Here is a 21,576-nt window from a genome sequence, read left to right as displayed (position 1 = left end):
CAAAAGGGCTTCTGCTGCTGCTAGCTCAGTGGGAAGAAGTCAACCCACACCTACAATTAACGAGGCATTTTGTTTCCTTATAGACAAGTGAAAAGCCACCACAAAGGTTTCCTACTGGGTAGGAATCACAGGCTCAGCCACAGCAGGGAACTGCACTGCACTCCTAAAAACAACTGTAGCATCGCCCAGCCAGCAGCTAAGATTGCAAGTCCAGCTCATGCAGTGACCCCTTCCCAAGCCTCTTTGATTTAGATTTGCTTATGTGAATTTATTATTTAGCTAGATGGAGTGATTTAGACTTATGCAAGTAACCATTAAAAAAAGGAATTATTGTTCCTCACTATTTATGCATCTACGTTTCAATAAAAGTCACTGGTCACTCGCTGGCACAGGGAATGACCTCACAGAAGAGCACCCTAAAGTCATGATCTGACACTGATTATGTCATTTTCTAATAGCCTGGAAGAGTGGATGAACTGCTTGCTCTTTATGCTTTTCATTATTTAAGCATCTTGCTGTTATTGTGTTCTCCCGCTGTTCACATGTGTTTGCTTTTTTTTTCTCCGTGTCTTATTTTAACTTGTTTATTCATTACTGCTTTTGTGATAACACCTCAAAGCCCTGAACTGGGATTAGCTTCCCACTGTGCTGAGCACAATGCAAATCATAAAGATACTCATGTTTACACTTGGACATGGGTGACTCTGGGGTTCTCTTGGGTTTTATCCCACTGGCTTTGACCATGTAGTCTAGGTGCTGCTTCCAAGACTCTGTGAAAACTGTCTAAAGCAAACCCTGAACTGGAATATTAGAATCTCTTCACAGGACTTGCATCTAGTCTGATAGAAATTTAGAAAAATATTAAAATAGAGAAATCAAAAAACAAAAGAAAGAAAACTATCACCATTGTATGGTATTTAATAATACAATAATTAGTGGTAATAACTGACCAGTTCTCGCTTACCAAGATCATAAAAAAAGAATCATAATAACTCGACCATTTCTATCAACATTCAGATTCTTCACAAACATGTTCTTTTGGAGATACATTTAAACTGATAAAGTTCTGGTTTTAATACCAAGCTAAAAAATTGCTAAGAAAATAACAGTTGAGAATTTTTCATCAAGTTGTGATACAAACTAAATATTATTGCTACCCTTACTGATCACTACTATTTTCCATTAGACACTTAGCATCTTGTCATGGTATTTTTTGTGTATGTATGTTCTCTGTCTACAAGTACCTGGCAGCATAACTACAGGAAAAATGACCTATCCATAGCTTATAACGTGGGCACCAGAAACGACTTTTACACTCTACACTATGGGTCTGATTAACACATTGTGTGTGTAAGCTGTACAACACGTGCTACAGCTGTAAGAAGTATGAATAGAAAATAAGATAATCCAAAATGATTGGCATAATCATGGCACAGAATTAGAGCTCACCCTTTATGTCCCTCAGCTGGGATCTGCAACTTGGCCATGAGTCCCATGAGCACAGCTTTGAGTCAGTTCAGAGCTCCTGGATCAAGAAGCATGGGAAGCAGCATACATCCTGTAGCTCAGGTCCTAGGTCTGGCTTGAACAGCTTGCTTGACTGCTTGGACCCATGTTCTACATGTTGTAAGTACTCCCACCACAACCCAGATTTAACTTTCCAGTTGTCTCCATGTGGCCTCCAGCCTTTTCCTAGTAGGACATAACAGATAAGTGAATTGGTTAATGGCTGAAAAGACCTTTCCTTGCACCTATGCTTAACCTGGCACATAACCATCAGTCTCTGCTGCCATTTACACTGCTTCCACTCAGAAGGATTGGGGAGAGATAAAAAGAACATCAGCATACACACACACCTGAGCACACACAACTAGACACTGCCTCATGCAATGCAATCTGCAAGCACGGGGGAGTGGATCTCAAAGGTGCAATCCAGCTTCAGTGGCTGTGAAGGCTAAGCCATTTTGCCATGGGTCATTTGTCCAAATGATGCCAGAAAATAAATCCTACATCTTATAGATCAAGAATTTTCTTGTTGTTTTGTTTGTGTGTACGTCTGTTCACTATGGTTCTATTCCAGGAACTTCTGTTTTAATACTATTAATAACAACAACAATAATAATAGTTAACAGCTAGAAGAACATCAAAAGCAGAGACAGATATTTGCAGTTTCTTTTGGACCTTGTTTTAGAAGCAGGCTAAGATAGGACTAGCAAAACCCACAAGATGACAACAAATCAGTAGGGTCAAGCAAGGGCAAGGAACTAAAAAACTTTGGTGTGATGGGAGTTTCCTCATCAATCTCCTGGTTAGAAAGTTACCCATGTTCTGAAAAGAAACTTGCATTGAGTTCCTACCCATAGAAGGATTTGCCCTTCACTGAGTACTGCTGAATCTTTCCTGTCAGAGAAGATTTATCCATGGGAAATAATTAAAAACAATTGAGAACTTTCTCCCTCTTGGAATGAATTAAATTACATTAAGTAGCAGGGGGTTTTGTGCTGTCTTTCCTTTGCCCCAAAGGACAAGAGGCATTTGTGTTTGCCACAGGGTCTTCCTTCACCCAAGACCTCTTCTTACCATTTTAAATGATATACATTGTCCACAGCACTGTAACAGTAGTAAGTGTGGCATCATTTTCAGAAACAAAGCATTTCCTTCCCTCTCATTCTCTTGCACATATGGCATCTCAAAAGGCAATGACAGACTATAAATTCACACCAAGGTTATAGAGCCGTTCAACAGAGAGGACGGAAAAGATGACTATTTCTTGATGACTCTCCCCGTGAACTGTGAAGAAAACCAGTGTCATCATCAAACCCAGTCAGAAAAACAGTGATATTGAAACAGCAGGTTTTTCTTTTTGTACAAAATGTTCACAGCAAAGTCTAATCCAGTGCTTTTGGGCTGGCAGCTTTCTTTTGGCTGATGTTTGTTTAAACCAATAGATAGTCCAGTTCTGTTTCGCTCGAAGGCTCCAAGAAGTAATGGTTTGTGTCTTTTGGATCCAGCCACAGTGCTAGGTGTCGAGGCCAATGTTGGACCAGGTTTCCTGTTTCTAGCTGCTCACTGACACCTGCAGAATTGGCTCCAGTCTGTAGCAGGGATATCTCTGTTATATGCAACACTACTACAAAGCCATCTACAAGGAGCCACAAGATCCTCCTGGCCTCTGGGCATCCTCTGGGTGCCTTCAAGCCCATATTCTCAGCTCCTGACCACCCATCCTGCTGCTCCCCTCTGTTGCAGGGCCTGCAAATGAGAGAAAACAGCTGTAGTTATTACAGAACATTAAAAATATCAATATAGATTGTGCACAGCTGAAAGGCAGGTCCACACAGAACAAACACGTGAAAGTGCTTTGGTTCTTACAGCCACAGAATCACAGAACCACAGAATTTTAGTGGGTGGAAGGTACCTCTGAGATCACCTAATCCAGCCCTCCTGCTAAAGTAGATTACCTTCAGTACTCTGCATGAGGAAGCCTATGAATTCAGAAATTTCTTTCTAGCCATCTGGTAACAGAGAGAAGTTCCAAACCAGCCCCTGTGCCCTCTTAAAAGAACCTTTCCACTGCAAAATGGCAAAATCCCACTACTGCAGAGCACGCTGCAATGCTGGGCAGAGGGGGAGAAGTACAGCACCAGCATAGCAGTGGGGAAGCTGTTAAGACCTGAAGCAGAGTTAGGGAAATAACTTTCCTCCATTTTGGGGGACCTCAGCAAGTAACTGTACTGTCATGCAGCTCCTTGTATTGGGAAAGCGAGACTCATTGTCCTGCCCAGCACCTCCAAGGGTGTCAGGCTCTGCTTCGCCGAGATTCATCTCCACTGTGTTTCACAGTCCTTTTTTTTTAATTGGGGTAAATAGAATCAGAATGACAAGTGCAGAGTGATGGTTTCAATGGGCTATTTGTCTGGTGAGGAATTTGTGAAATATGTGTTTTTCTGTCGAGCGTGCATGGCTGTAAAGAAGGGCCAGAGTCAGCACAACCTCAGAGCGACGGAGAATAAAGCATTCTAGTTTTGTGGCCATTGATCTGATGACACTGCGGGTAATGGATGGACAAGGTTAGTCTCAGAATGTCTGATTTTTCTCAAATCATTGCTGGAGTCAGGCTTAAGGTTGCTTCACCGTGCAATTCCGTATTTACTGTTATTAGAGTTTCTCATACCATCACACTCACTTTGAATTTCCTACGCTTTTACTGAAAGATGGGTTTGAAAGCTTTTTTTAAAGGAAGCAAATCATCCTGGAAAGATATTTTTACATGATTATTTTTGTTTACCTGAATTTTACTAATCTTCTCTTGCAGCCCTAGATCCACATTTTTATCTGGAATTCCATTATTGCATTTAATGTATTTCAGATCTTCTGTTAGTTAGGAAGAAAATCCTTTTTTCTCCTTTTCATCCTGCTGATTTTATTTTCTTTCTTCTTTTTCTTCTTTTAATCAAAATGCACTGTTTTTTAAATCCAAAGAAGAAGAGCTGTTGGATTAGATTAGGAAGTATGATTACATAGGTCAGTCTGAAAGTAATGCCTTCTATTTATTACCATGGAAAGTATAGTAGATACAAAGAGCACAATAACACTGTTAGACAGAGCAAATTCTTGGCTACCAAACATTGTTTTTCAACACAGTAACCACCATTAGCTGTGCATTTCTGCCAGTGATGATCAAGAGTTTGCTGTGCTCACAAAAATCTGCACCAATGGAGGTGCCCCACTGTCATGACTGCATGAAACACACCACCCACTGCCTCGCTGTGCACACATTCACTGTTTGGTCTCCACAAACATTCAGTAAGTGTCGATGAATGTCAGTAGGTGCCATTTGTTCCACGTGGTGGAATTCAGTGACAAAAAAACCCTTGCTTCATGCACACTTCCACATTTTACCAGACCACCCCTCTGTTTCCATTTGTTGCACAGCAAAAACATGTTATGCAATATTGGTGGGAAGGTTCAACCTCTGCTGCCACACCACCAACACCCACCTCTGATATCATAAAACAGGAGGCATTACTTTTGGAGCAGCCCGTCTTTCAGACAGGTTTCAGAACAGTTTGGGGCTGCACTGCAAGAGCACCTGCGCTGGGACAATATCTCCATGTGCTGAGAACGGTTTATTTTATTACAAGGTGCTGTATACCATGCCTCCATTAAAATAACCCTTGAGGAAGACCTGTGGCAAGCAGGAAAAAGCAGGAAAGTGGCAAACAAAGTGATGCTTGCAAAAAGAAACCAAACACTCCAAAGCCCTTATGCATTTCCATAACACCATCAGCCCAACTCTTAAGTCCACCTGTAGCTTTGAAGACCCCGTGGACACCTTGCTGCTGTGTAACTTCCAGATAAACACATCTCTATAACACCCCTTTCCAGTTGCATCCTGCCAGAAGATGGTGTCCTATCCTATCAGACACCGGTCTCAGCACAGTGATCCAAGCGTTTGTGACTGATTATTGCAGCTAATATCTAGTGAAGAAGCCAGGCATCCTGGAAAAGCTCCAGTTGACAAAACACAGCCTGCGGTCTCCCTGGCAACACAGATTACTGTGAGAACATCACCCTACTGCTCCCTCATTTGTACCGGCCACCAGTGAAGACAGAGTCACCTTCAAGGTCTCTGCCCCAGTACTCGGCACTGACCACAGATTTTGTTGGAGTTGCTGCAGAAATCCACCTTTCTGCATAACTCTGATGCAGCAGCACTGTGCAGGAGCAAGCAGACAGTTGACTCAAAGGATGCAGTCTGTGTATGCCAGAGACAGGATTTCCATGGGCTTTGGATGAGTTGCATTGCTCCCAGGAACACTGAGAGCAACCACAGCAGCTCCAGCCTGCTCCCCAGAGAACTCGGCTCCCCAGCACAGCCTTCCAACACTAAGCATTCTGCGCCCACCCACTCGGGTGCAAAGCACAAGGCATACACCAGCCCACTCATTAGCACGCTCACACATCTAAACAAACAGATCACCCCATAAAATAATCAGGCTCTCTTCCCTCCAGCCTATAGAGGAGGAGGAAAAAGGCAGAGAGCTTGTTAGTTTTATTTCTGTTTTCCAATGCTTGGATCACATTCAGATACTGTGCCTCTGGCAGTGCCTAGATGCCCAGGAAAGCTGCTGAGGTCAGAAGCAAGATGAAGTCTCTGCCCATAAGTAACCCAGGAGATACGTCTGTTCACCAGGAGAGATTCCCATGCCACCCCCAGCCATGCAAGCAAAGACACCTTTGCACAGCACTGCTTGGGGGTTGTGGAAGCATGCCCCCAAATCAGCTCGCTGTTAAGCTGCTTTAAATCTGTTAGCAGGTCCTGAGGAATGACCCACAAATCTTCTTTCGAATTTGTAATTAATTCCTTTCTGCTGAGTTCACTCCCCTTTTTCTGCTGTGTTTCCATGAGCTATCTCACAAATCAGTTTACTGGCAGGGATGTTTGTAGACATGGCAAATTTTAAGTCAGTGTTGCATACTATTTGCAGAAAGTGCATTTTGGATGTGTTATTACAGATCCTTCCACCGCCTCCATTAAAAAACAATTCTGCTGGCATAATGACTCCTAAAGCCTAGGCTTGTGTTTGTACCCCAGGCCCCCCAGTAGCTGGAAGGAGAAAAGTGAGAGCAAGCAAAACCCTTCTGTATCCTTTCTCAAGTGTAGGTTTGCTTATAAGAGCAGCTGTGCTGGATCAGATCACAAATATTTCTACCCCAGTACCATCACTGGCAACAACCAGAAGAAGAAATTCAAGGAAACATGTGAAGAGACCAACTTACTTCAACAAAGACAAATAAGCTGCAGTATGGACGTGTCAGGGACTGTACTGATGCTACTGATATCACAGGGAAATGCTGAGCTTTTAAGATGGGTGGAACCTAAAGGAGGGGCTGTAAAAAAGAAGGGGACAGACTCTTTAGCAGTGTTTGCTGTGACAGGACAAGGAGAGATGGTTTCAAACTGAAAGAGGGAAGATTTAGATTGGATGTAAGGAAGAAGGCTTTTATAGTAAGGGAGATGAGGCACTGGAACAAGTTGCCCAGAGATGTGGTGGAAGCCCCATCCTTGGAGGCATTTAAGGCCAGGCTGGACTGGACTCTGAACAACCTGATGGAGCTGTGCATGTCCCTGTTCATTGCAGGTCCCTTCCAACTCAAATGATTGTATGATGATATGACTGATCAGACAAACAGGTGAGCTGATAAGCCAGTGTTATCAAAGTCACAGAACATACACATACTTTTAACGTACAATTACTTCTATGAGAATGCCAAATATTCTGCATAATTTTCACTATGAACCTTCTATAACCCATTGCAGAAAAGATTTTCATCTGAAAGCTGTGACTAAACATAAAAGTTATTACAAATCATCGGACACTGTGGCTTGAGCGCAAGCAAACCATGACTACCAGAGAAAGTAACTAGGGAAGATAATGCTTGATGGGGCAGGGCAGGTTCACATTGAAAATGTGTGCTTTCTACTAAAGAGCAAAGCTGGTTAGCTACAGCAAAGAAGACTCGCCTGAAGGAGAGGATTGGCCATGTCTGGATGTCTTGAGATCAACAGCAAACCTCATTCAACAAGTACTGTGTTAACTGAACACAAAGCATGTTTCAGTCAAAGGCAAATGACTGGGCTCAATCCATGGGTAACTAGGTAGGAACTAATGGCCAGTGATATGATTCTATGATTTTATGCAGAGAAGGTCAAAACAGCTGATCTAATATTCCCTTTAGCCTTCAATTCTGTGAATCTATGAGTGTACAGTGGACACATGGTTCATTAGGAAGAGTGGCCCACAGCCTCAGCTGACATAAATAGATATTTGCACCAATTTGCAGTTGATAAGCATCTGGGCAGGCTTGCTCAGCTGCACAGCCTGGCATGCTGTGTAGTCAAGTTTAAAACTAACAAATGACATTAGCATGCCAGAACCCATGGGCCAGATGGTGAGTGAGGACTGCAGGAACCTTACTTGTGCACATGGCCCTTGTCAGAGCAGCACTGCTCTTATCCACAAGCCATTCCTCATGCAAAGTGAGGACAGCAGACTCCCATGGAGGTACACTGCATGTTTTGCTGTGTCAAGAGGGCTCCCCTGAGTTATGTGGGGCTCTCAAAAGAGTGCTGCTTCACCCACAGTTACTTTGGGAAGACTCCTCCTCAGCAGCATGCCTGCGCCATTCTTGGACCCAATACTAGCTCTGGATGTCTTCTCCTACAATGTATTTGCCACTTTTTTGTCCTAGGTTTTATAAACTGAGAGCAACTAGGTTTCTGAAGCACTGCCATCAGGCTAGAGTAATGACAGTAAACATCTCTCTTTTCCCTATTGTCTGAAAGTTAATCTCAAAGAGAAAATTCAAGTTACTCTCAATTTCTGCCTGTTCCCACTTGCGTCCCCATGTATCACAGTACTGGTCTTTTCCTGTTTCTGAGATACTTCTTCAGTATGTGTAGGTTATAATGTGCTCCGTACTTGCTATTTAACCAATCTCTCCAGACTTTATCCTTTTAATCTTTCTTTCTGAATCAATTCCTCCAGTCCCTTGATCATTCTGGTTGCTCCGCTTTGAACAGCTCCTGTTTGTCAATAGCTCTTCCTAATGACTTCTGTGAAACAGGAAACGTGAAACTTCAAGGCATAAAAATCACACATGCAACACAGGTTTTGAATACAGGATTCCAGGGATTCATATGCAGATTCCTGAGCTATGCTTCTCTCACAATACAAGACCAGCCTCCAGGGAATTTTTGAGCATTGCATCTTGTATTTGTCCCAGCCAGCTGTTCCACAGGGAGCCTATAGGACAACCTGTGCCCTGCAAGTGTGCTCACACACTGGATGTGAGGACTTGCTTAGGCCTCACTAGAGGATGTGGGGTCAGTACTGGGACAGGTGTTGTTCAATAACTTCATCAGTGACACTGACACTGGGACTGTCAGCAAGTTTGCAGATAACATCAAGCTGTGGGGTGCAGTCAATGTGCCTGAGGGACAGGATGCCATCTTGAGGGACCCAAGCAATGGGCAAAGGAGAACATCAAGAGGTTCAACAAAGTCAAGTGCAAGGTCTTGTATATAGGTCACAGCAACCCTCAGTACCAATACAAGCTGGGGGACAAAAGCACAGCCCTGCTGAAAAGGACTTAGAGGTACTGATGGATGGCAGCTGGACACGAGCCAGCAATGTGCCCTTGCAGCCCAGAAAGCCAACTGTATTCTGGGCCGTATCAAAAGAAGCACAGCCAGCAGGGCAAAAGAGATTACTCTGCCCCTCTGTTGTGCGGGTGAGGCCTCAACTAGAGAACTGTGTCCAGATATGGAGTCCTCAGTACAGGAAATACTGAGACCTGCTGGAGCATGTCCAGAGGAGGGCCACAAAAATGAACTGAGGGGTAGAGCACCTATGAGGACAGGCTGAGAGAACTGAGGCTGTTCAGCCTGGAGAAGAGAAGGCTCCAAGGTTACCTGAGAGGAGCCTTTCAGTATCTAAAGGTAGGGGCTACAAGAAAGAAGAGGACAGAGTCTTTAGCAGAGTCTGTGGTGATAGGACAAATGGAAACAGCTTCAAAGTGAAAGAGAGAAGATTTAGACTGCATATGGAGAAGAAGTGTTTTTACATTGAGGGTGGTGAGGCACTGGAACAGGTTACCCAGAGAGGTGGTGATGCCCCATTCCTAGGCACATTCAAGGTCAGTCTGGATGGGGCTCTGAGCAACCTGATCTAGCTGTAGGCGTCCTTATTGACTGCAGGAAAGCTGGACTAGATGACCTCTAAAGGTCCCTTTTTATTCAAACAATTCTATTATTCTAAGTGCAAGAGATCTTTGTAGGTACAAGAAGTGACTCTGGCTTGAGAGGAACCCCAAGCCTTGCAGGAAGAAACACTGCAATTGTATCACATGATGTGCATAGTAGAATGATGGAACAGCAAGATGACATGAGGTCATTTACTACAGTCTTAACATGCTTCCATATGATGCATATACATTCTCCCCACAGGTGGGAAGTAATGCTGAGAAGTAACACCATGGATAAGAGGAAAGATACCATCATTTAGCAAGGCATTTTCTAAAATATGGAAATCCAGCCCAAATTACAGTAATATAAGAGATTGTAAAGTGCAGCAGGGGAGATATAAAATGGAGATTAAGGAGGGTATAAGGAGCTTTGCTGAACAAATCATACCATGGCAAATCTGTGCCCAGACTCTGTGGGCACCTGACATCCCCCTGCAAGCAAAACTGTGCAGCTCTGCTCAGCAAGGAGACAAGAGCTGGTTACAAAGGGGAGCTCAGGTTAGGGAGCCATCCCTCTCACAGCATAGGAATCTTCCAACCAAGGCAGCCTTCATAACAAAACATAGGACTGGGCATGGTAAGCCATCATCTGTTCTACCCCCAGGAAGGCATTCGGGGTATATGTGGAGTTTCGTAAGCCGTTCAAATAAAGCAACCTCCTTTGACTGACAGTGCCGCAGTTCCTCCATTGTGGGGATATGAAAAGATTCCTCTCCCTAAGTTCCTCAGCCCAGACTATGCAACTCTACCATGTGCTTACAGTGCTGATCTCTATCTATGAGGGACTTGAAAATGACACAGTAGAGCTAGCGACTGCTTAGAGAACTATGTGCAACCATATAGTTGCAATCATACAAAAGTATAGTTGCAATTACAAAGTGAATGAATAGCCAGAGGATATACAAGGAAGAGACTCACCAGTGCTGAGGCTTCTGAGGCATTCAGTCAAGATGGATGCTCACCACTGTTGAGGCTTGCCACAGAAACTCCACACAGGAACAATCTCTAGAGAGAGATGCCACCTTAGTGCTGGTCAGCCCTTCAGTGGGATCTAGGAGAGGTGGAGTCAAGCTCCACCCCCTTCCAGGAGAACAGCTGAATTACCTTCACCTGTGATCCCGCAGCTGACCCATCACTTGCTTCAGATGGTTAATCAGAGGTTCAGGCTGTGATTAATAGTTTCCCGTACAGTAACTCAAGAGGAGGCCAAGTGCACCCTGTTTTCCACAAGTATTAACTTTTTTAAAGACTGCACCAAATTTTGATGTTGTGGAAGAGCCTTCTTAGAAGAAACAAAACAAACAAGAATAAGGATCAGGAGCTTCTGCCTCCCGTACGTGCATTACCATGCTCCGGTTGAGCAACCTGTCCATCTGCAGCAGAGTAACATGCATCTTCCAGCACACAGCAGTGCAGGTGTGGGAGTGCTGTAGAAGAATAGTAGGAGGGTAGTTTCCCAGGGTAGGTGCCTGCAAAGGTGCCAGGTGAATATGAAGTACAGAAAGCTTCTTGTTTAGTGAGACATGGGCAGGCTTAGGATGCTCAGCTACCCTAGCAAACCCTCTTCATTCATGGACGTGATCCAGGGCCTGCTGTAATTTGTAATGTCTTCCAGGCTTGAACTCCATCCCTGCACACAGTGAAGAGTTGTGCATGTTATTCATTGCATAAGCCAACCTTCAGGCCCTGCACTACAGAGCAGGATGTTAAGTTGCTGCTGAGCATGAGTACAGCAGCTGTGAGGGTTCAGCTAAGAGACCTTTCTATCTGTAATACCAAATGGACGTTTTGCAGGCCTGATTTTCCTCTCTCATGATAACAGCTTGGCCACATGTTTTTTCTGCCTCAAGGCTGGATGTATGTCTTGTACTTTGGAACTGAAAATACTCTAATGCAGCAGAAGAGTTGCCTATGAATAAGGAGGAGAAGCAAACCATCAGCCCTTGCCATGAAAAAAGTACTTTGGAGACCTCAGCTTCTCCTGCATTGGTAGAAATCAGCCCTGAGCCCTAATTAAACTTTGCCATCAGTTCTGTCAAGGTGGTGGAAAGTCACTGACTGGCCATGGTAGGCTATTGGATAGCAGCCATCAGCACTGGCTTTAGGACTGTTCGATTAATCCAGTAGGCTGACTTGTGAAGGCTGAGCTGTCAACAGCATAAAGCATTCTGGTACCTGGAAAGGTAGAAGAGCCACCATCAATTCGCCAAATTAGCCACCTACTCCTTTAGCCACTTTCTTGCTTATCCACATCTGGAGTGGGATCTGGCGCATGGAGAGCAATTAATGTTTTTTCCTCTGGGCTTTTTCACCTGTAGAAATGAAGAGTGGGAGGAGAAAGCAATTTTTGGACATTTCTGAAAGTCCCATGCTGAGAAGGGTCAGAGACATGAGAAGATGACAAAGCAGATGAAGATATGAGCTTCAAAGTGGATGATAAGCATCAGCAGATGCCTGAGAAACAAGAGTTCAGTTTAGCTGGGCCATTAGCTGTTTGAATGAGAAGGTAGTGCTCATTCAAACAGCTTTTTGTACAAATGCCTGTGGGACTGTGGAGCCAAGAGGGGAACAATTATTGTAACCATGTTTAACAAAGAAGCTAAAGATGATCCAATTATAAAATAGAGAGCTCTACTTCTGAACAAGGAGGAAAACACTGAAAGAAAAATCATTAAAGATAGAGTTAGAAAAGCTTCTAGATGGGTCTAACACGACTGAGATAAACCTGTCTGCCTGCCTCTGTAAGTGTGACTTGTGCTTCTCTAGCCTATTAGGATTCTGGGGAAGAGTTAATGAAATATTGGACTGAGGAGAAGGGGTGTGGGGGGATATAATTTATTTAAAGTTTTCAAAAGGCTTTTGATAAAGTCTTTCACAAGCGGCTATTAAAGAAATTTGTTACCCATAGGGTGGGAGGCAAAGTCCTGACATGGATTAAAGCCTAGATAAGAGGTAAGAAACAAAGGAAAGGAATAGGCGTCCAATTCTCTCCATGAAAGGAGGTTAATAGCAAGATGCTCCAGGGATCAGCATCAGGACCAGGGATGTTCAATATGTTTATTAACGATCTAAGAGAAAGAGAAGAAAAACAGAGATACAAATTTTTGCTGATGGCACAGTTTACTTCTTGCAGGCAATTTATTGGCTGCGTTTGACTCTCTTTCTTTGTTCATTGCTTGCCTATGAATAGATCACAAATTGTACTAATAGGCTTATAAATATAATTGGAAGAATGGCTCAGCACGATGAACAGTACTGAGGTTACAGCAGGAGACCTACAGGCACTGGAACATCAGTAAGCAGAGACAGAGAGCAAGAGAGCTTCAGCACTGAACACTGAACACTGGTCCCTCCATCAGCGCTGTAAGCAGTAAGCACAGCTATGGTGTAAGCAGTATCATCATACACATATTATCACCACACTTTTACTTATCCTCCTATACGGTTTGAATCTGCTATGGACTCAGGGGAGATCACAAACCCTTTGCCAGCCTTCTTTGCAAGCCATTACGTGCACATTTTTTGGGTAGCATGCACTCATGCATTCACACTTATTTACACAGTTTCTGCATTTTTAAGTCACAGCTTGGCAGATCTTTCTCTGTGCAGCCAAGCTTTTTGCTGCCAGCACGTACTTCATGAGGTCACTGTTTAGCTTCCAGGTTCTCCTATGGCTGTGTTCTGCACCCTGCCCCATCCACATCTGCTTTCCACATTGCCTCCATGTGCTGATCTTCTACCAGCTCCTGTTCTCTATTTATCATACTGTCTGAAACACTCAGCTCCTAGCAAGGTAGTTATTGTAGGCAAGTTAAAAGTCCTTCTTCACAGTCACTGCTGCCACATAAGTTTGTTCAGCTTGCTGTATTAAAGTCATTAGTGCCAGACAGCCCTGGAGAAATGCTTTATATTGTCATTTTCCACTACAGTATGGTTACCATTTTTTACCCAGTTGAATTCTTTACCTCAAGAGTATTTCAGCACATGCTTAAGGCCGGCTGCATTTACATCCTTTGCCAGACAAGAAATATCTTAGATATTAGAGAAAGCCACATATTCAAGTGCTTCCTAAAATCCGAGCTTTATTGAATTCATTGTCCCGTGTTTGATAATTACCCACTTCTAGTCCAAGGTTACCAACAGAAAACTGTGAACATCAAATTCCATTTTATGTCAGTCTGCCATAAAGAAGAGAAGATGCAGATAAAACTTCCTCAGCTGACCAGATCAGGAGACGGAATTCTCATGCTGCTGGTCTGTCCCAGCTTTGTGTAAGCACGACCAATGACAAACAGCTCCATCTGTATGGTGGCTGTGAAAACAGAGGAGGAGTGCTAGTCGGTCGGTATGATTCCTTGGCATGAAAGGTGTTACTGCTCAAGAATTCCCAGATGACATCTGATTCAGCAGTTCCTTTGTTGCGATGCTGCTTACTCAGAGGGCGCTGCTCATCCTTTCTCCCACCTACCAACAGCTACCAAGGAATGAAATGAGGAAAAGGGGCACTCTTGGCACAAGAGCATTCCAAGACCAGTAGCAGCAGGGATGATGGAGTTGGTCTCATTGTAATTAAGTTTGGAGTCTGAAGGCAGCAATTCTTCCTGTGATCTTCCGGCATTGTTGCTTGACACTTCTCACCAGCTGGTGGGTAGGAAAAAGAGTGTTGTGGTGTCACTGGAAAATAAGTGGCTGCAGCGTGTAGCTGAGTTGCTGGAGGTTTCATAATGCTGCTTTCAGTCTTTTATATATATTTACAATCACATATGAGCAGAATGGCTTCCATCTCAAAGCTCCTCTGTTCTGGCAGAACCAAGCTGGAACGGCCAGGCGGTTGCTTGACTAATGACACAAAGGGAAGGTGCTAAGAAGGCAAATGCAATCTGAACTCAAACCCAGCATGCTGAAAACAAATTGAGTTGCTGTGCTAAAGTTGTAAAGAAAAAAGAGGGTTTCCTATTACTTATACAGCAGTTCTAGACTCCGGGGTAACAAGCAAGCTGGAAATGGAAATTCCCATTGATGAGAAGAAATATGATATTATTGTCATCGGTGAAACCTGCAGAGATTAGTCACAAGGCTGGAATGCTTAACAGTCTCATTACAGTCATTTAAGGAAAAGCACAGTGAGTAAAGGCATAGGGGTGATGCTTTGCATAAAAGATGCCACTGCGTTTTTGTACTTACTTGATTCTTCAGAGACTGATCCTTGTGTTTACTAGAAGAAACTTTCAGCCACTGCTAAATGAACTGATGGAAAGTAATGATTCTCCTCTTTTCTGCAGCAAATAGAAATAATAATAGTGATAATAAAACAGTTAGTATGAAAGGATTCTAATTTGAATAGCAAACATCACCGGTGCTTCTGAAGTATACAGATGATCATTTCCTACCGTGAAATCATTTCAGTCGTGTTGAGGTAGAAGTCTAATGTTGTTCTCATTAGGAAGGACAATGAATTGTGAATGGCTGGTGTGGAGGCTGCTGGTTGCCCCTGGAGGTTGGGTTTTAGGTCAATGAGGGATTCAGGCTGAGATGGACAAATGTAGAAATCAGTATAAAGAAACAAAATACAGAATTACTAAACACATTGATGAATGCATTACACTGATACCCGCAGGTCAATAGGAAATAGTCTGGGAATCGTAAATTAAGACAGAGAAACATTTAGGACAATTATAAATAACTCAAAAGAAGAACTATTCAATGATCCACTCTTAACAAGATGATTAGTGTATGACTAGTTAATAACAGTGCAGGGAAAAGTCACTGTGAAAAGTAGACATATGCACCTGCATGAGCTTTTGGACAACATTAACAGTAAAAATAGGTACTAAAACACCACAGAAAGGCGTGCTTTTGCATTTGTGAATATCTCTGCACCTGCACACACACACACACACACACAAAATAAGTGATCACGCATGCCTGCCCAACTGATCCAGGGCTGATGAAGTTAGTAAAAGGTTATACTCACTGGAAGTTCATTCAACCTGTTGCAGTAGAAGCTGCAGCCCCTGAAAGCAGCTACAGGGACCAGCAATCATGATTTGATTATTCTCAGTATGAGCACAGGGAATGTGATGCCAAGCAATAACATATATATATATATATACTTGGTCCTCTGAAAAGGCTAACTTTCCAAATGTCAAAAGTACAATTTATTAGGAGAGAGCATACAATATCTCTCTATATTTGTATAAATACTGATTTATGTATGAATGAGAATTGGGAGTTCCTTCAGCAAAGTTTATCAGAGGCCAATGTGACATAGTCCCATAAGAGGATGGTGAGGGAGGAAAACTCAATACGACTGAGCAGAAAGTGAGATGGTGTGAAATTCAGAGTGCTCACGTAATATATAGAGGAAAAAAAAGGAGGGGGGGGGGGGAGGGAAATGGAAGCAACCAGTACTAACTAGAAGATAGATGTTCAAGACAGTTATACGGGAAATTGAAGATTATTCTACATTCAATCCATTTGTAGAAACAATAGAGAGAACAGCCTAAGTCATAAGAAGATAAGGAACTGGTTGGATGTGGCTTTGGGCAGCCTGGTCTGCTGGTTAGCAACCCTGCATATAGCTGGGGGGTTGAAACTCAGTGATCATCGTGGTACTTTTCAACCCAGGCCATTCTATGGTTCTCTGATTCTATGAACAGTCCCCATTGTGTGTCTTTGTTCAGGATTGAGGGAGATTGGGCCATCCTTGGTCTCCGGTGGGTGCTGGGAATTATGGGGAAGGGAAGAGGTAGTTGGAGTGTCCTCTTTGTTTTGCTGAGCATGTGATGGAACTTTGTGCCCCCACCCCCTCCTAAGCTGCCAAGTATCACATGAAGAGTCTCTTGTGGCCCTGACATTTCTGAAACATCTTTTCAGACCTTGGCTTTACAGCTGACTCTCACCCAGGCAGCCAGAGGGGCCAGAAACACTGTCAGGATCACTCCCATGTTCAATTACTCACAGCAGTCTGTGCTTTCGCCTTGTCATTTGACCTCGTCCCCCTTCCCTTCCCAGAGGCGCTTCAGGCAGCAAAGGACTGCTGTCCATCAGAGGTACAGATGATTCCTTTCTCTTCCTTCCCTGCAAAATGCCAGCCTGCAGCAGAGCAGCCAACACAGCCACGCTCCCCAAGGTGGTGGAGATGTGATTAAACCACCGGGTCCACAACAGTCCACTCCCACAGCCTTCATAGAAAGCGCATGAGGGGCTGTGGTTTCTACAAAGAGCTGCGTACCACCATGAGACTATGAGATGTAGCAGGGAATGAGGGAGAGAATAAATGCATGCTCAACCCAGACCCAGAGTACTAGCCTAGGGCTTTGCACTTGGCAGATCCTCATCTCAGAAGACAACTTTGTGGTGCTATTACCAGTCAGCACTTCTCCCTCACTCTCTCACTCTCTTTCCCTTTCATCTAGGTTGCTGCAGTTGCATTTAATGACACAACAGATGTATTCATTTGCATCTTTATACAGATCTCTAAGCTCTACAAATGGGTGGGTGGGCGTGACCCCATTTCCCCAAATTATTCAGCACCTTTCAGTTATGCATTTATCTCTTTCCTAATGTCTTTTCCAAGCACATGTAAGCAGCAGTGGAGAATTACTCTGCCATTTTCTCTTGAGCATCTGGGACCCAGTCATTCCTCTGGCTGCCTTTGTGACTCTCCCTTAGACAACAGGAGACAGAGAGACGTCTGTGCATGGGTGGACTGCCTCCTCCACTACATATACATGCTTCCAGACAAGGGGAAAAGGCACAGATTTACCTAAGAAACCTCTAAGATGGCTATGGGGAAGAAATCACAGAAAAACAAGCAACACTCTGCCTATTTGTCGAGGGCGATGACAGCTCTGTTGCTGACACGGAGAGATCTGTAGTCGCATTTGTGGGATGTGGGTGAGTTAAAATATTTCCCTTCACCATCTGAAGGCGGTGTTTATGTCGAGCTGCTTGAAGCACACCACCAGCATGGAATATCTGTCACCATGTCTGGGTGCTGGTGTGTGTTCTTCAGAGCTTCCTCTGCACGGGTGCCCAGATTCTGGCCCTGAGATGGTGGGTACCTGGCTAAAGCAAAAGGGTTTATACTGCTGAGGAATACATCTTCCCACAGTGACAGGTGCCTTGGGAAGACACATCAGGCTGCATTACTCCTGAGTCTAGAACACAGCACTGCCATCCCTTCCTGACCACAGACTGGAAAGAAGAGGATGGTAGACAAAGAGAGAATAAAGGAGGAGATAGGAAGGACTTGACTACTTGACTGTCATCCATACCCAGGCAGTGCATGGAAGTACAGTGCCAGACCTTGCATGCTGAACCCAGATGCATAATAGAGGGGAAAGCTCCTGTTCTCACACTTCTTCTGTGTAGCCAGGTGGCTCTGGAGCCATATGTTAGTCAAGAGGTTTTTGCTGTTACAGCTTGTGAGTAAGGATGCTGGTGCCTTTGGCAGAGATCATCTCTGGTTTAATTCATGGGTTGCACTTTGTGTGCATCAAGCTATGGCCACAGATATAATGTAATCCTATCACTGTGTGTATGCTGAGCAGGGCTGTCAATATAAGGTGATTTGCATCAGTACATTTTCATATAAATATGTATGCTCTGTTGCTAACATTATTATTATTTATTATTTGTATTACAGTTGTGCCTCAAGGCCTTGGCAGGGACTGAGCTCCATTGTATTGGGTGTTGCACTCATCAAGAGAGGCAGAGCCTGTTCTACACAGCTTCCAGACTAAGCACACCATAACAGGCAAAGCCTAGAGAACCTACAAGGGAAAAAGCATTTCGAAGTTGAAATGCTCGATCCAGGAAGCCAGCAGTAGGGCTGAGAGCAGACCAGGGCTCCTGGTGGCTTCCTGTCTAATGCTTTTCCCATCAGACTTCTCCAGAACCAAAAAATTTGCAACCTTCTAACCTTGATTTCCTACTGGGAGAAAATGGATGAAGCATTCTATAAGGTAGAAATTCCCTCCTCTGACATGCAAAGCATGACACCCCTTGTTCCAGTCCATGGACTCTCACTGGAATTTTCCCCAGACCTTACATCATATAATGGCAGATTTCTTCTCCTCCCAGGGTCCTGCCTACAACAATCACCTGAATGCAGCAGTCTCTACTCCAATTCATTTGAAAAGGCATTGGCTTAAGTATCACTTGCAGGGTTTTGAGGGCTACAGGATGGGGCACAGGGTACCTCGGGGACAGGACTTGGAGGGAGTTGCTCCTGGCTGTTGGGGACCCACAGTGGAGAAGGAACAAAACCCCAAGGGACTGTGGCCCATGGAGTATACAGACTGAAAGGAGCAGGAAACACGAGAGAAGGAAGGAGAGGAGGAAGAAAAGAACAAGAAATCATCACAAACCAACCCAGCCACCTACAAGAACGGGGTGGGGAGGGCTGGTGGGAGAAAGGTATTGAACTGAAGCGGAGCCTTGGGAAGGGGGAGGAAAGAGACTTCCCTCAGTGTTTAATTATTTAAGTCTTCTTTGTTTTCCAACACCAGAATCAGTAAATAAAGGTTTATGTTAATTGGAAATAAATCAAATTCAGTGAAATTCCCTGAACTGAGACTGTTTTACCCACAACAGACATATATGAAAAAAAACTGAAGTTTTGTGCTTTTTTGTTTTTGCTTAGAGGGATGTGAGGAAAAGTTCCAGAATCATCATAGCCTTCAAAACCAGAAGTGCAAAAAGCTCATGTTTTTCTCATTGTATATCTGTACAACAGTCCCATCCATTCCACACTGGTCCTCCCCATGCATCAGCAGACTGATCTGCTGCTCAGACTGCAGTGCAGCTGTCTCACTAAATCCATGGCACCTCTTCTGCCTCTCAAACATCTTTTAACCAAAACAAAAATCCCCCTTATTTGACTGAGACCAGCTCCCCTTCCTCTGCGTGTGCAGAGAGAAGCTATTTTTGTCCATCCTAATTGTCTTGAGAACAGACATTCTAACCTGAGCCTGAAAAAGGCCTGCTGGCCAGTAGTTCCTAAAACAAAAGCACATCAGTGTCCCTGTGCATTCCCACACCAGCTCCTGGGAAGAGACAGATCTCAAGGTCCAATAGAGAGCCAGCTACTGAAGTTTAATAGCAGAAATGGCAGTCAGATTTATGTAACTTTTATGAAATCAATAGCACCAGCTTCTCCAAAATGACTTGAAGAGTGAGACCCCATACAAACGTAATTAAGCACAGAATGCAGCACTGTTTCTATGCTTGTAAATACAGCTGCAAAGCTGGATTCATTTAAACGTGGACAGCAGTTGCCTTGAACTTGCTGCTGATGAGACGAAAATACTATTGACACTAATCAAGGCTGTTTATAATGTAAGAGGCACTCAACCTTATGTTAATGGAGCTGGCATCTGAGTTTTGATGCCCTACAGGAAACAGGTAGGAGATGAGATAGATTAAAACCTATAGGAGGTGGAGAAAAGCTGACAAAATCCCATCACCGGGCAAATCGTAAGCACAGGTAGTTGAGAAGTGGATAGAGGAGAAAGGGAAAGCACGTACCTTAATTTTTCCAGTCTTCCTTAACTGAATGCTTTGTTTTCCTGTTGGATAAAAGGCACTCAGAGGCAGAGGGGTGGATGTCACAAAGCTGTCATCAGCCTGTTTTCCACACTTATTTTCTGAAATTTGAAATGACACTGAAAGTTGAAAAGCTGAAGGAAAAAAAAAGGGGGGGGAAAAATTACTTCTTCAAAGAACTATCTGTACACCTCTGTCACAATCTTAAAAGGAGAGAGATATATTTTTAACAGCCCTGGGGGAAAAAAACATGTTAGGATAGTTCAGAAAAGCCTGAGTGCTGTTACAACCCCAAAACGCTTCTGATCACTGAAGGCTTTGCCTTTTTGACCTTCTTAGCTGACTGTAGCACTCTCTCTGGCTTTGACTAACAGCTTACTCTGACGGCACAGCAGCCTGTCTCTACAAACAGACCCAGGGATGTAACCTCACGGGCAATGTGTGTACTTCTGAAGCTGGAAGTTGTCAGTCCTGTGCAGAACCAGCCTCTAAAGGCCCTATTCAGGTTCCGTTATCTAATGCACCGTTTTTCAACTTATTCAGCGTTGCTAATGGCTTATGGGCTGTGTCAATAGGAAACACAAAAGTAAAAGAAAAGTCACTCTAATGCCTCTAAACCTAAGTTTCTGACAAAGGGATCTGTACCACCACCAGGAAGTTTTTCAAGGTCCACAAATAGGATTGAAAACCATGGCAAGGTACTTCAGTCCACTCTGAAGCATCCGCATTAGTGTGTCCTGAGATGCTGAGTGCTACCTGCTGACCGCATCACTACAACCAAAGAGTCTTTGCTTTTATGTACCTCTCTAAAAGTCTAAGTGTCAGAGCTGGTAGAGGAAGTTTACCATGCTAATAAGGAGCGGTAGAACAGTTAACACGGAAGATTATTACTTATTTTTTTGCTTTTCCAGCTTTGGTCTTTAGGTTTTTCATTTCTTATATTTGTCCTCTCTCTTTTCTTTAGAGCCTTCTCGCCTATTCATTGGAACTGTCTTTACTGTTGAACCTATCATATCTTACCAGTGGAAAACCTACTGAAATTATTAATTGATGAGAGAGCATGGTTACTGTTTTATTGCTATCATGAAAAATCTAAATCCTGGAAAATTATGAGTGTAAACGCAAACAAATCAAAGGATCAAAGTAATTTTGCATTATTGAATTTCTATTAATCTCCTCACCAAATAATGCCCACAAAACAAACAAACAAAAATC

The 21,576-nt window shown here is 43.6% G+C and overlaps 2 long non-coding RNA genes across 2 annotated transcripts; both read right to left on the bottom strand.

Annotated features, from left to right (window-relative positions):
* Positions 1-1,000: 1,000 nt before the first annotated feature.
* On the bottom strand, positions 1,001-10,842 carry LOC140259925 (uncharacterized). The gene is made up of 3 exons (XR_011905477.1): positions 10,729-10,842; positions 2,581-3,252; positions 1,001-1,692 (listed from the first exon to the last, which is right to left on the bottom strand). It is a non-coding gene; the product is annotated as an uncharacterized lncRNA (long non-coding RNA).
* Positions 10,843-14,822: 3,980 nt separating this feature from the next.
* Positions 14,823-20,468, bottom strand: LOC140259928 (uncharacterized). Its single transcript, XR_011905479.1, has 3 exons — positions 20,344-20,468; positions 15,201-15,337; positions 14,823-15,086 (listed from the first exon to the last, which is right to left on the bottom strand). It is a non-coding gene; the product is annotated as an uncharacterized lncRNA (long non-coding RNA).
* Positions 20,469-21,576: the final 1,108 nt, after the last annotated feature.

This window comes from Excalfactoria chinensis, chromosome 1, assembly GCF_039878825.1.
Source record: "Excalfactoria chinensis isolate bCotChi1 chromosome 1, bCotChi1.hap2, whole genome shotgun sequence".
NCBI lineage: Eukaryota > Metazoa > Chordata > Aves > Galliformes > Phasianidae > Excalfactoria > Excalfactoria chinensis.
Note: the sequence above shows the minus strand (reverse complement) of the source record. Positions and strands in the feature narration are given on the sequence as shown.